The sequence below is a fragment of the Temnothorax longispinosus genome, chromosome 7 (assembly GCF_030848805.1).
Source record: "Temnothorax longispinosus isolate EJ_2023e chromosome 7, Tlon_JGU_v1, whole genome shotgun sequence".
NCBI classification, from domain to species: domain Eukaryota; kingdom Metazoa; phylum Arthropoda; class Insecta; order Hymenoptera; family Formicidae; genus Temnothorax; species Temnothorax longispinosus.
In genome coordinates this window covers 21,501,798-21,514,263 of record NC_092364.1, presented here as the reverse complement: position 1 = coordinate 21,514,263, position 12,466 = coordinate 21,501,798, and the positions used below count along the sequence as shown (strand labels likewise).

At 40.5% G+C, this 12,466-nt stretch overlaps 1 protein-coding gene across 5 annotated transcripts in view; it reads right to left on the bottom strand.

Moving 5' to 3' along the window:
* Nucleotides 1-9,501, bottom strand: part of 5-ht1 (serotonin receptor) — a 109,813-nt gene extending 100,312 nt beyond the window's left edge. For 2 of the 5 annotated variants that reach the window (XM_071784664.1, XM_071784669.1), the window contains exons 1-2: nucleotides 9,294-9,492; nucleotides 4,019-4,274 (exon numbers count right to left, since the gene is read on the bottom strand). The gene's annotated coding sequence lies outside the window, so the exon portion shown is untranslated. Of the gene's footprint in view, nucleotides 1-4,018; nucleotides 4,275-4,473; nucleotides 4,699-4,754; nucleotides 5,889-9,293 lie in introns of those variants that run through there. The other 3 variants (XM_071784665.1, XM_071784667.1, XM_071784666.1) reach the window with 3 other exon arrangements.
* Nucleotides 9,502-12,466: the final 2,965 nt, after the last annotated feature.

Below are 12,466 nucleotides of genomic sequence, written 5' to 3'. Positions count from 1 at the left end.
GTTGTCACACAGATCGTTTGAGTGTGACCCGAGGGTTTCGAGGATCCCAGGTTAGAATGTACAAGTAGGTGAAACGAGACAGGTGAAGTGCCTTTTCTGTTTAGAAATGCTGGATTTGTAAACTGAAAAAAGGATATTATTCGATCTGTACGGCAGTGAAATATAAATTCGCGTTACTGAATGTGAAAAAATAATTAATTCATGAGTGTCTCTCACGTGCAGTTCCTCTTAAAAGATTTATAGTCTGGGATGAAAGTCGAAGAGCATAATAATGTGGGACATGAGAATATTATTTATAGAAGGATAGGCACAGGAGTATGGGCAAGCGAAATGTGATGTAACGGAAATATGAAAAAGAGTAAGCTTTATTTAGCTTTATTAAATAACATTAATTTCAAACAGTGCTTCTCTTCAAAGTTTTTATGTAAATTTTTATAAATTATGATAGCAACAGAATTAAAAAAAGAGGTATAGAGAGAGATAGGAAGACAGTAAAGAATACTTAGGCTAATAGTATTTTATACCCCATGCACGCGCAAGAAGCTCGAATTATCCTGTTAAGAAATAGAAATGAAATCGGGATACGAAAGATTCAATTTACAGCCGGAACGCCTCACTTTGTACAATCGCCTGTATCCGGTAAATGATCGAAACGGATGGAAAAAGACCTCAACTTCTCTCGCTAATTAAGTTACGAGATGCGCTTCTTCGGTCCAGCCGACGGTCCCCTTACCCTTCTCCGCCCGAAACCGGAAACGAGCTGTTGCCGATTATTTCCGTGAAGCGAAATGTAGGGCAAAGCCTCGATAATTAACGCACGAATTGGTTACATCGATTTCCGAAATAAACATCAATCAACAGCGAGTATTAACTTATTAGGATTAAGATAAAGATTACATCACGATGTCGTTGCGGTGACTCGTTGACGCGCGTGATAATGACACAATGTCCGGCTTTGTATTTTCAACAGGAGTTAAAGTGCTCCTCGGTGACCCTTGTAGAAAGAAAATTAATGATGACGCGCGCGGATGAAGATAAAATATTCCTCTCTGTCTGTCTCGTACGTAACATCGCCGTCCAGGTGCTCCTATAATTTTAGATTGCTCGGTTTAGTCTGCAAACGCTGTGCGACTGCTTCCGACGACCGTGAGTGCAAATTCAATCGTCACGTACGACGGAGATCGTCGCGGTAAAATTTCCGGAAAAATTCCGGTGCTTCCGTCCGACCTCGTTCCCTCGTGAAAACCGACTGCCCCTGCAAATGCAAAAAGCCGTCGCGTCTGAATTATTCCACACCTTATGCAAAGCGATTTAAGGTCGGAAAAAGGTGCAAAGGTCTGGTTAAAAATAGCCACATCGTAGCAACGAAGACCGGATATACGGTGAGATTATTCATGCCTTGTCATCGTGGTTCTTATAAACGACAAGTCAAAAGATAACTGATAAATTGTGAACGATCGAATAATTTTTTTTTCTTACGAGAAAGATCATTTTCGTATAACACGAAACGGAGATTTTTTTCTTCAATATAAGACAGATAATCTGCAAAGCAGTCTTTGAGTTGTTAAAGAGGATTGATGCAATTATTTCTCTCCTGGGAATCTGGCCGGTTAAAATTTAAATTAGTCGTACCACTCGCGCGATCCGCGAATTGCTCGATTTCTCTTTTTAAAGGAAGCACTTAGGGTCGATCGATCGGCTGTAAAAGCAGATGGGTAATCGCGAGTTACTTTCAACTACTTTTCTGTAACAGCGGACTTCTCGAATACGTGTATTCAACAAGTTCCGTATTTCTCGCTACAGTAACAACAGCAGCGTCAATGTAGCGCTATAGCCGGGGTTACAACGTTACGTGGATTAGCGAGAGATTTATACCCAGTCAGATTAATACCAAAAGCTGCCCGGAACGGATAAGCTTTGCACCTCTACGTCACGGCAGATACTTCAACCGAGATACATTTGTACCGCGTTGCATGCGGAAAAACTGGATTTCAAAGCGTGAAAAAGGTTCAGGCAGTTTATTTTCCGCGTCCCCAAAAATTTGCTGCGCGCTTTTCGCAGCGCGTGTCAAAAATGTTTTCGACGTTGACGTCGTCCGTGTCTATCATTTATTACAGGCTGTAATAGCGTTATACGTATGTAAAAGTCAAACCGCGTTCCATTATCTTTTTATAACGATATATACAAGTATATAATGAAAGAAATATATACATATATCAGACATACATTGTAATAGTTACACTTACATATTTTATACGTTGTGCCCCAAAAAATAACATTTTTCATAACTGATGCAAATCTTGTAATTTGTTTAATACATTCAAGAATATGTATCGCTGTAAATTTTTCCTGCGCATGCAAAGTTAATAAAGAACAGCGTTGAAATATGGGCGTAAAGTTTTAGATTTAACGAGATCGCGCACCGGTTATCATGGCTTATCTCTTTGACTTTGCTCTTACTTATTAACCGCACGCAGAATCCTCTGCCGCACTGATGCAGGGAGGCAGAACGTGGCGGCGGGATCGGTAGAAAGTCAAATATAATATCAATCTAGTGTGAACGATTCGATCGTTAATCTGCCTAGACGATATTGACTATCGTATATCCAGCTTCGCGCGAATACCGCCGCACCGCGTGCAAAAGATACGTGCGACCCTTATACATAAGCGAGCAGCTGCGAGATAATATATATTGACATTAGAAGATACTGGGCCACTTCTACGACGTTAGAATATTGAATTTCACGGGGATTGAGAGATCGTGTAGCCGCAGTTGCTCTAATCGAACTTTCGCGCAGCGCGATTTAAGGGCGAGGATGATCGCATAATTTTCTATTCGCCATCAGCGGAACAACACGGGAAAGCATTCGCGGTAGACCGTCGGAATAATTCTAAAAATATATAGCAGTTGTGTATGGCATTTCATTGTTTGCCAAAGTGTATTGAATCGGGTTATTTGCGTAAACCGGATTTAAGCCGATCGCTGTTTGCGATGGTGAAATCCATTCCGCGCTGCAATTAATTCCGCATTGAAATATCAAGACTGCGACGTGTATTAAAACATAAATGGAGGTAATAGCGGTATAAGGAATAGAAAAAATTATAAAAATCATGAATTATGTAATAATTACGTCAAATTATCATATCATAAAAAGAGTTTAATAAAAAATATCTGTTTTGGATTGCCGTAATGTTGTTCAGCTTTTAACTGTGCCACGAAATATGGAACAAACAGTTTTTTTTTTTTTGGTAACTGCACACGCCGGATAAGCTACATGTGACAATTGACAATTTGATCAATTTCTCTTCCGCATCACTAATAAAATTCGTCAGTTCCCATCAGCGCACAGCGTTCACTATACATCAGGACGCTGTCATCATAGCACAATGACGCGCGGCGGTGCGTTGTAAACAACAATTACCAATCCCGTTGCCCCTCTATTCGCGGCATTGACATCCAAACAACATTAAATGCAGTATGCATTGCAGATAATTACACGACCGCCATTATAGCGTGAGGTCGCTCCGAAAGTATTGTCGGTTTGCTGGTATACTATGGCAACAATCGAATCAACCACCATAAAATTGTACATGGAGACGTGATAGGAAATTTTAACGTGGTACCGTATTTCGCGAAATCATAAGACTTGTAATATTAGACAATGACTAGCAAGTTTGCGCTCATGTTAAGATAATCAATTATTTTGCTTGTTATATGGCTATGAAATGGCGATGAAATAAAACTGGAATTTAAAACATAGAAATACGATCATTTTGATTATTAAAAAAAAAGTAGTTAAAATTTTGAGCTTTTGGTTCATATAATTGAAATTCTGCTTATCACAATGAACGCGTAAACGTGTGAGGATTCTTATTTGTTTCTATACGACTTTAATTTTATTGGATGCGTATATCTTGAGATTTATTATATAATGTATATTATATAACACCTTCTTCTCACCTTTATTGCAAGTCTCGTAATTTTACGAAATGAAGTTCAAAAGGGAGAGGAACCTACCTGATGATCCACGATGCAATTTATTTCGCTATGTGCCGGAAATTTATCACAAGACTGTCTTCAGTGTTAACGATGCTGGGACATAACGACGAGACGGCGAGTATACCGCAGCGACGACGTTGTGCTCGATTTTCGCGACGATGATTTGCAGCGGGTTTTCCCTCTGTTAGCGTGTTAGCATCTTGGTGACTCTCGCCGGTGCAGTAAATGATTAAATCATCCGGTCATTACAGCGGAAGAGGGAAGACCATGTGCGCTATTGAGTTTGTAATGTTTTCATCGTTTTAGTTAACGTGACTTGGATCGGTGCATTATTAGCGAGAGTGTGAGAGAGAAAGAGAGGAAGAGGGAAAAAGAGAGAAGGACACAGATATATATATTTTTTCGGCAGGTATATATTATATATATATACCTGCCGAAAATTGCATTAACGGCCATTTATTTCTAACGAATACCCAATTACGTCGGTCGATAATGTGCAACCGCACTCGCCAGTTGACGTAATTTCAGTTAAGCGCCACCGCCGCTGCGAGAGAAAAGGGCGGGTCCGGGAAATCTTTAATCCCCGCGTCGGCTTTCCAATTAGTCGCCCTGCCCCCTTTCCTCCTGTCGTTCTTTCGATATCGAAGCGAAAGAGAGAGAGAGAGAGAGAGAGAGAGAGAGAGAGAGAGAGAGAGAGATAAGGAAAAAGAGAAAAGAGAGAAAGGGAGATAGAAAATACCACGATGATTTGAACCTTCGAAAATGGCTAAGTCTGCTATTTCTGTTGGAATCCCGTATGCGTCCTCATATCTGTCTCCCTTGATAGATCCGAAAGGGTGTCGCGTTAGTTGCTTGTGATAAGAAGATGGTAACCCCTTTCTATTGGCGACGAGCACAAAGGAGGATTGACGATCCGTGTTAACGACCCTTTCGGAAATTGCCGACATCGCGTGAAGCGTCGAAGGAAAATTAAACGGTCGCCGGGCCGAACCGACGTTTTTAGGGAAGGAACAAACAAAGCGTGTAACAGAACCCATTCTTGAATGATCGTCTCCTCGAAGGGAAACCAACTTTCGACGCTACTGCGCAACAAGGCCTCGAAAGCTGCCTGGTAAGCAATGTAGTTACAAGGGGTCGAAAAAGAGAAAATGTTCCCTTATAGAAAATTGCCTGAAAGATTGCTGGACATTGAAAAATTAATTAAGAGAAGGGATAAAGGATCTAGAAGAATCTTTTTAATAATTAGTCCTCGAAATTTTGGTATGCAAAATGACGAAAATAAGAGAAAAAGTGATGGATTATATCTACATGAATATCAATCTTTATGATTGTTTATTTTTTAAAATAAATTACAGTTGAAAAAGAAAGAGAAAAATATGAAACATGAATTAAGCCTGCTACGAATTACCTGACTATTTATTTTCTAAGATTTCTTCTCACTTTTCGGAATTTGTAAAAGTTCCAAGTAGAAACATCATGTTTGGTTGATCCTGTATTTTTAACTTTGTGATACACGTTTCGTTATTTTCTAAAAAGTCAAGTGTAAAAATTTTCAAGCAGTTCTAGTAGAAACTCGCTAGAAGAATCCTCGCTAAGGACGCTGAAGAATATATGTATATGCGTTAGGTTCACTCGAAGAGGTCTGTAATTTCTAAGTTCTCATAGCTTTTCGGAATGTTCGCTGCGGTCGAAAAAGGGTCGCAAATCAGTGGCAAGTTCTCGGCAAGAAGAATGCGAATTAAATCTACCCGATGGAGCACGTAGCTCATGCCTCTTTATTTGTTTGAAAATTAAAGAACTGCTCTGGGGAAAAAATGAGATTTTTTAATGAGAAATTATGAAGTATTTCTGCATCTTGAAATTACCGGCAATTTTAAGTATGTTAAATTAAAAATTTCTATAATATACGTATAAAGAAGATACTATAAATGGCAATAAAAATAAATTAAAGTTTTTTATTTTTATAATTAGTATTTTATATATCTATATATACATATAATACAATAATTTCTAATTAATAACAATAATTAGAATTGTAATATTTTATGATTGTTATTAAATACAATTGTTTTTAAAAATTCAATAATAAAGTGAAAAGTATCAAATAACGAAAAGTATTGGCGGCATATGAACTTTAATCTTTAACTATCCAATTTTTTCATAGCTTTCTGGAGCGTGCGGCTTTAAAGAGAATTCATGGCGGAGTTCTAAATGATAGAAAAATTAGTTTCACCCAGTGGAGAGCGTAACAGTTTGAGATTTTATTGTTCCCTGAAATCCATTCGCAATAAAGGACGTTACAAATCAGCGACGGGATTTGGGACGTGGGAGAAATACGGGTAGTACCGTCGAGTGTAAGCAATTCGTAACTGTTTAACTCGTGCAGTTTGCCAAGACACAAGAAGCGGCTAACAAAAGTTCTCGGCGCTGTAAAGTTAGGAGTGAGGTGTATTCGATGCGATGCCTGAATACTTATTTTTTCTTAATTTCATAGCATAGTTGCTATTAAAAAGGAGTGCACTTATTATTGAGAAAACCTTGAAAGTAGAAGTACGACTTTTCCTCGCGATCTGCAAAACAATCGGAACTCGATAGAAAAAAATTCTTATTCAGTTCAATTCTTATTTGTTGAAATTGGCACTGAAAAGAATGAGAATCTTGAACACTTTATCTCGAATAACTTAAATTTATGCAAAAAATATTTTTCCGAAAATTCGAAGAAAGTTCTTACCTACTATGCATCCGATGCATCCGATATCACTTAAGTTTCAATAAACACTTAATATCTAAAAGAAACGTAATGGAAAGAAGATATTAATTAAACCTCGTTATTTCTTGATAGCTACTTAACCATAGCTACTTAATCTTCCCACGTTATCAAACTTGGTTAAGAAACCCACGACCGGTCGACGGCAGAATTTTAAGTAGTGAAAAAAGGCGGTCACGGTCAGACCAATACGATTCGTAACTACTTATAATCTCCTTGGCGCACATTCGCGTCTTGTGAGAAATTCGCTCTTTATTGATGACAACGCATTAAAAAGTACAAGTTCACCTATATTTAACACAGTAATTAGTTAATTCTCATCACTTTCTCTCAGACCCGAGGGATGATGGCGACGGGAAAACCGTAAGGAGCTTTTGTATTGTTTACTCGGTCAATTTATCGCACTCGCGGTTTGCTCCTGAAATCGAGTGTCAGCCTCGACAGTGAGATGCGCGCGCCTTAGCACGAGCCTCGGCCTTTTTTTAATAAATAAAACCCTTCGTGAGGAACGGACTAGGCCCCTCCGGGGTTGGTAGAGGACAACTGAGAAAAATTCAATTTGTCATCCCACCGCACCATTCCGCGAAATCGAATTTTTTTTGTGCGTGAGACAGAAAGCACAAAGCAAGCGTGGAAGCACTAAAACACGTGAACGGAACTAAAACTGCCGCGAAATGAGAATCGTTCTCAAAACGTTGTTTTGTCGTAGAATGTCGTAGATTGATTTCTCAAAAATATTAATTGAACTTAGCTAACAATTAAGCAATTCTTTCTGTTTTTTTTTTAAGTTCCATTTCTGGATAGCGGCAGCCTAATATCAGTTGAACCACGATTAATTTTAATTAAAGTTTATGAAAACAGGGCATTATTTCTCTTTCTCTTTCTTTCTCTTTCTCTCTCGTCCTAGCAAATCTCCTTATCGCGAAGCACCCTCATTCTTCGATGTCGATCGTGACTGAGTTGGAAATTATCCTAAACCGAGAGAAACTTCATTTCCGTGGTATAATCTCGATCAATGGATAATATCCCGTAGTCGATTTGAACTCTTGCGAGAGAAGAGATCAAGATTTCGAGACTCGAGAGAATTCAAACTTTTCAATTTGTCTGATACTCATGTTCCGTCGATGGGCGATCGAGTTCTCGGTTCGGAGGTCGAGGGAGGTCGTCACGGCGAGTGTCCACGATCTTGCGAGAGAAAGCGGGATAATCGCGGTGGCAAATATCGGAGGATGGTCGCGACGACTATGTTTGCTCCGCAGCCGTCCTAAGCCGCAAATAACGAGGAAGGTCGGTCGACAGGGACCAGGATCCCGTATATCCTTTACGATATTTCTGCTCTATCCTTTCTCTTTCTTCTCTTTGCCTCGTTTCCTCCCCCATCCTCTTCACTTCCGAGTAACAAACGCGCGTCGATGGAACAAACGCTCTTCATTTTTATCGCCGATTCGAACGGAGACGGGGAACGCAACTAGAAAAAAGGATCTCCGAAAGCAGACATGGCAATCTGCCATCGGCGACCGATCCGAAGATATAAAATTGCAATCCGCGGTCACTGCACGTTCGTTTGCCCGCGAGCAACAAGTTATACACCATAACCAGCAGCGCACAAAGAGAACGGGAAAGTGGACGGACGATCTCCATGCCGTCGACCGTCTTTTTCAGAACGAACAAAAGTCAGCCTCAAAAAAGCAGGTTTCCCAGACTCGTTGATCAACGCTGACCGTGATTTAATCGATCCTTTATTTTTCTGCAGATCGTATCGGTTGTAATATAGATATAATCTAGACATGCTGTCAACGGGAATATTTCCCAAGTGCGCTAATCAACATGTCATTCAGCCCTCTTTGCAACATAGATGGAGTTGGGCCGAATTACATCAATCATGTAGGTCGAGTAAACTTGGCTCAACGATTGGCTATCTCTTTGTAGATTATAGTTCTATCTACGATATGAATAGAGAGAGAGAGAGAGAGAGAGAGAGAGAGAGAGAGAGAGAGAGAAAATTGACTTAACCGATATCAAAGCCCTAAGCGACGTTACTAGAATCGACCCTCAGTCAATCACGGTTTGCGTTAATCGACGTTGGTGAAACCAGCGCGTAGGAAATTTAGCCCTGGTTCTGCCAAATAACGCATGCATCCACTGAACCCATATTCATACTGAAAGTTTCATTCATCTGCCTGACCAACAAAATAAGGTACGATTTTAATTTTGTAAACTAGATATACAAACGTATTGCGCGAGCACGATTAAATTTTTTAAATTGATTATAGAAACTTTCAGAAACAAATTTATGTAGATTTAGTGGATCGCAAACAGTTTTAAATTGGAAGAACAAAGGTGAAGATAATTAGAAAGAAAAAGAATAAAACTTTCAAGTTGTCTCAGTCAATCTTCGCGATCGCATCAATCAACACGCGCGTTTTAACGCACGCTCCGATCGAAGACATATCTCACGAGGATCTTTCAGAAAGAGGGTAGGAGGGAGGAGGGAAGATGAAGAAACGCGAGAGTCGGAAGATTTACCGGTGCACTCGTTCTCTCGCGAAAATAACGGGGGAAAAATTACGTAATCGAGCATGTAAGTCCCAAATTATTGCGCGCGTAACTGAGATCGTAAAATCATCACGTGGATCGCGATTCTTTCGTCCGTTCGTTCGTTTGCGTTACCGATGTCCCACCGGTGATCGGCGACGGACAGTGGGCGATCCGGTGGTCCGGAGTACCGTGCCAGTACTGGTACTGTAGAGTTTGTTATCGAGTAGCGCGGCGCCGCGAGAAAGAGAAAGAGAGAGAGAGAGGCAAAGCGCCGGGGTGGTGGCAGCTTTGCTTGGCTGACAAGTAGATAGGACCGAGTACCACGCAAGCGCCGATTCAACCCTCCCCCGTTCGTCACCCTTCCGACGATCCACCTTACCCCCTGGATCCCCCTTGTACGCTCGCACGTCGCCCAAACCCTCATCCAGTCTTCCAACCCTCTTTCTCTCCCTCACCCGCTGGCTTTCTCTATACCTCTTCACCTCTCGATACCCTCAGGCGAGCCCGGCCCTTCGACTTTTCCTCGCTTTTCCATCTTCTTCTGATCGCGCGAACGTCCTCAGAGATTCGATTTGCCACCCTCGCGCGCGCGAGAAATCACTGATCTCCGACGACCAAGCACGGCGACGTGACGACAACTACGACAACGGCCGTGCGACTCGATTTTCGAATCGGCGTTTCTCGTCGATGATATTTTCGCGATACGCGTTCATCATGCTTTCAATAATGAGCGCGTTTACGAGAGGAGTCTCCGGTACTTATATGAGAGCGGCTTATATAAGAGCGATCGTGAGCACTCGCTATTAAATCCAATTTCGTCATATCAACGTCGTCCTTTTTCTTTTTTCACTTATCATTGAATAGTGGAAAATGATACATACGTGACGATATTTTTCAAGTTCTAAAGAATATAAATTTCTATATAGGAAGGATATATGCAATAATAAAATAATAAATATCAGTATAGATGTGTGTGTGTATGCGTGTGTGTAATATAATCCGATACGTGAGGGATATCAGATATTAAATAAATATCACGTAATTGATTGAAAAACCAATATTATAGAATTTATTAATCAATGGCATTTATTTTTGGATTTTGTGAATAGAATAATGAAAATATAATCTTGAGGATCTATTACTACGTTCTTCGCGATGTTCCGAAATTTATCGTCTTATTTCGAGGATTGAAAGTACTTCATCCCGTGTGCGTGCAATTACTCGCCAATCGTTAATCTCGAGCTAGTGTTATATTTATGTTGGTCTGAATCGCGACGCTCTCGAATAATTACGACGACAGTTTACTGGCCGCTCTCTGTGACGTCGCTTACACGCCGTAAATTCCGACGTTCTTATCTGCTTCTGGCCGATACTAAAGGATTCCCTTTAATGTACGCTAGACGAAAGTTTTATTCTCGAAATGGGGCACAAAAGATTTTTCCTATAAGCAAGAAAGACAATAGAGATGGGTAACATATATAACGTGATGGCATTAATTTCCTTCGCAACTTCTTAAATCTTCTCTTTAACGGAAGAAGCAGTTCCTATCAGCGGCGCGATAACAGGCGACCCAAACTTTGCGCTGACAAACATAGCAATCAGAGATTCATGCAGAATTAATTTATATTTTGCGAAAGTGTGCTGTATATCGTTACATATGTAAATCTTTTATTTGCAAAATTTTTACGTTAATATTATATTAACACCGTTATATTAAAAGCGGTCCTTTTTCGTTTATCCTAAATATGAAAAAAATTAGTATTTAGATTTTAGTAAACTAAACGAGGATTTAGATTTACTGAACTTTAAAAGTATGTTTTAAAAAGTTACAGGACGTATGTGCTTTCCATTAGAACTCTAGATATTTAAAACAGGTTCCCAAAAACAACTCTTCCCGTATTCATTGTCCCGAAAACTAACAGAGGCTATTTTGCTTTCTCTTTCGACCACAAGCTCTCTTTGATCCACTGAGTTCTTAGAATTCTGCGTTTTAGTATCCTTTTACTATCCTTTCACCATATGGGCTCTCGTAGGCGATTTTGCCCTTTGAGCGCATATAGAAATAGAAGGTATATATATATATATATATATATATATATATATATATATATAGAGAGAGAGAGAGAGAGAATGGTATATTCACGTGCACAGGGGTTCGCAACCCTTCGTTTTCATTTAAAAGTTTTATATTAGAATCGAATTTATATATATATATATATACGAGTATATATACACGAGAGCTTTACATAATTTTCTTTATTCCCAGCAATCAGAGACGTGTTGTCGTTTACCATCATGAAATTGTGTCGCAAACCCTAGCTTGTGAGTCAATACGCTATGTCACTGCGCTATATACGCGAATAGATTTATAACAGAAAAACGAAAAGAAGAGGGAAGAAGATGAAACAAAAAGTGTCGATGGAAACTGTCTGCCATCAAGGCCCTATTACTTTTATATGACAAAATCGCTTTTCCAGTTCATCGCAAATTAAATAACGGCTTAATTCAAAATCCTCTTACGGGTTAGTACATTGCACGAGGAACGGTCAGGCCGGGTAATCGGAACGGAATAATTCACTAACAAAGTCACGATCTCGACGCCAAGAGAAGTCTTTTATTGAGATACGTCGATTGCGGGAGCAAATTATTTTCAAGTGCGCTTCAGTCGCTTCTCGATGGAGCGAGCGTGAGATGTCGAGAGAGTAAATGCCATTGAATTCGACCGCATCGATTTGATACGCGGATAACAGTGTATTATCGATATCCCTCCACGTTCGAAATTTGCCCTGTTTAAACGCGGCTGGGCATTGGTCCGTGCCGGTAGCGGCGGCGTTAGGATGCCGGTCGGCACCCTCGCCGGTTACGCCGCTATCGGTCGACCGGATATCGATAGGGCCGGAGGGTGAGGGCATGGGCAAGAGAGTAGGAAATTCAACGGGGCAACGGGGAAGCCTGGTGCGGCGGTAGCTCTTATACCGTTTCGCACTCCCTCTTTCCGTCCCGTTGAACCGACCATCCATTGACCGACCAACCACCTTCGTTGCGTCGTGTCGTCTCCTTCGTTTTTTTTCCTCCAGCGACTCGCCGTTCGAGCAAATGCTGGCGGCTGGCGCGCGGCAAGCTTTTAGGAAATTAATGGTCCCGGTTCGTTACAATAACCG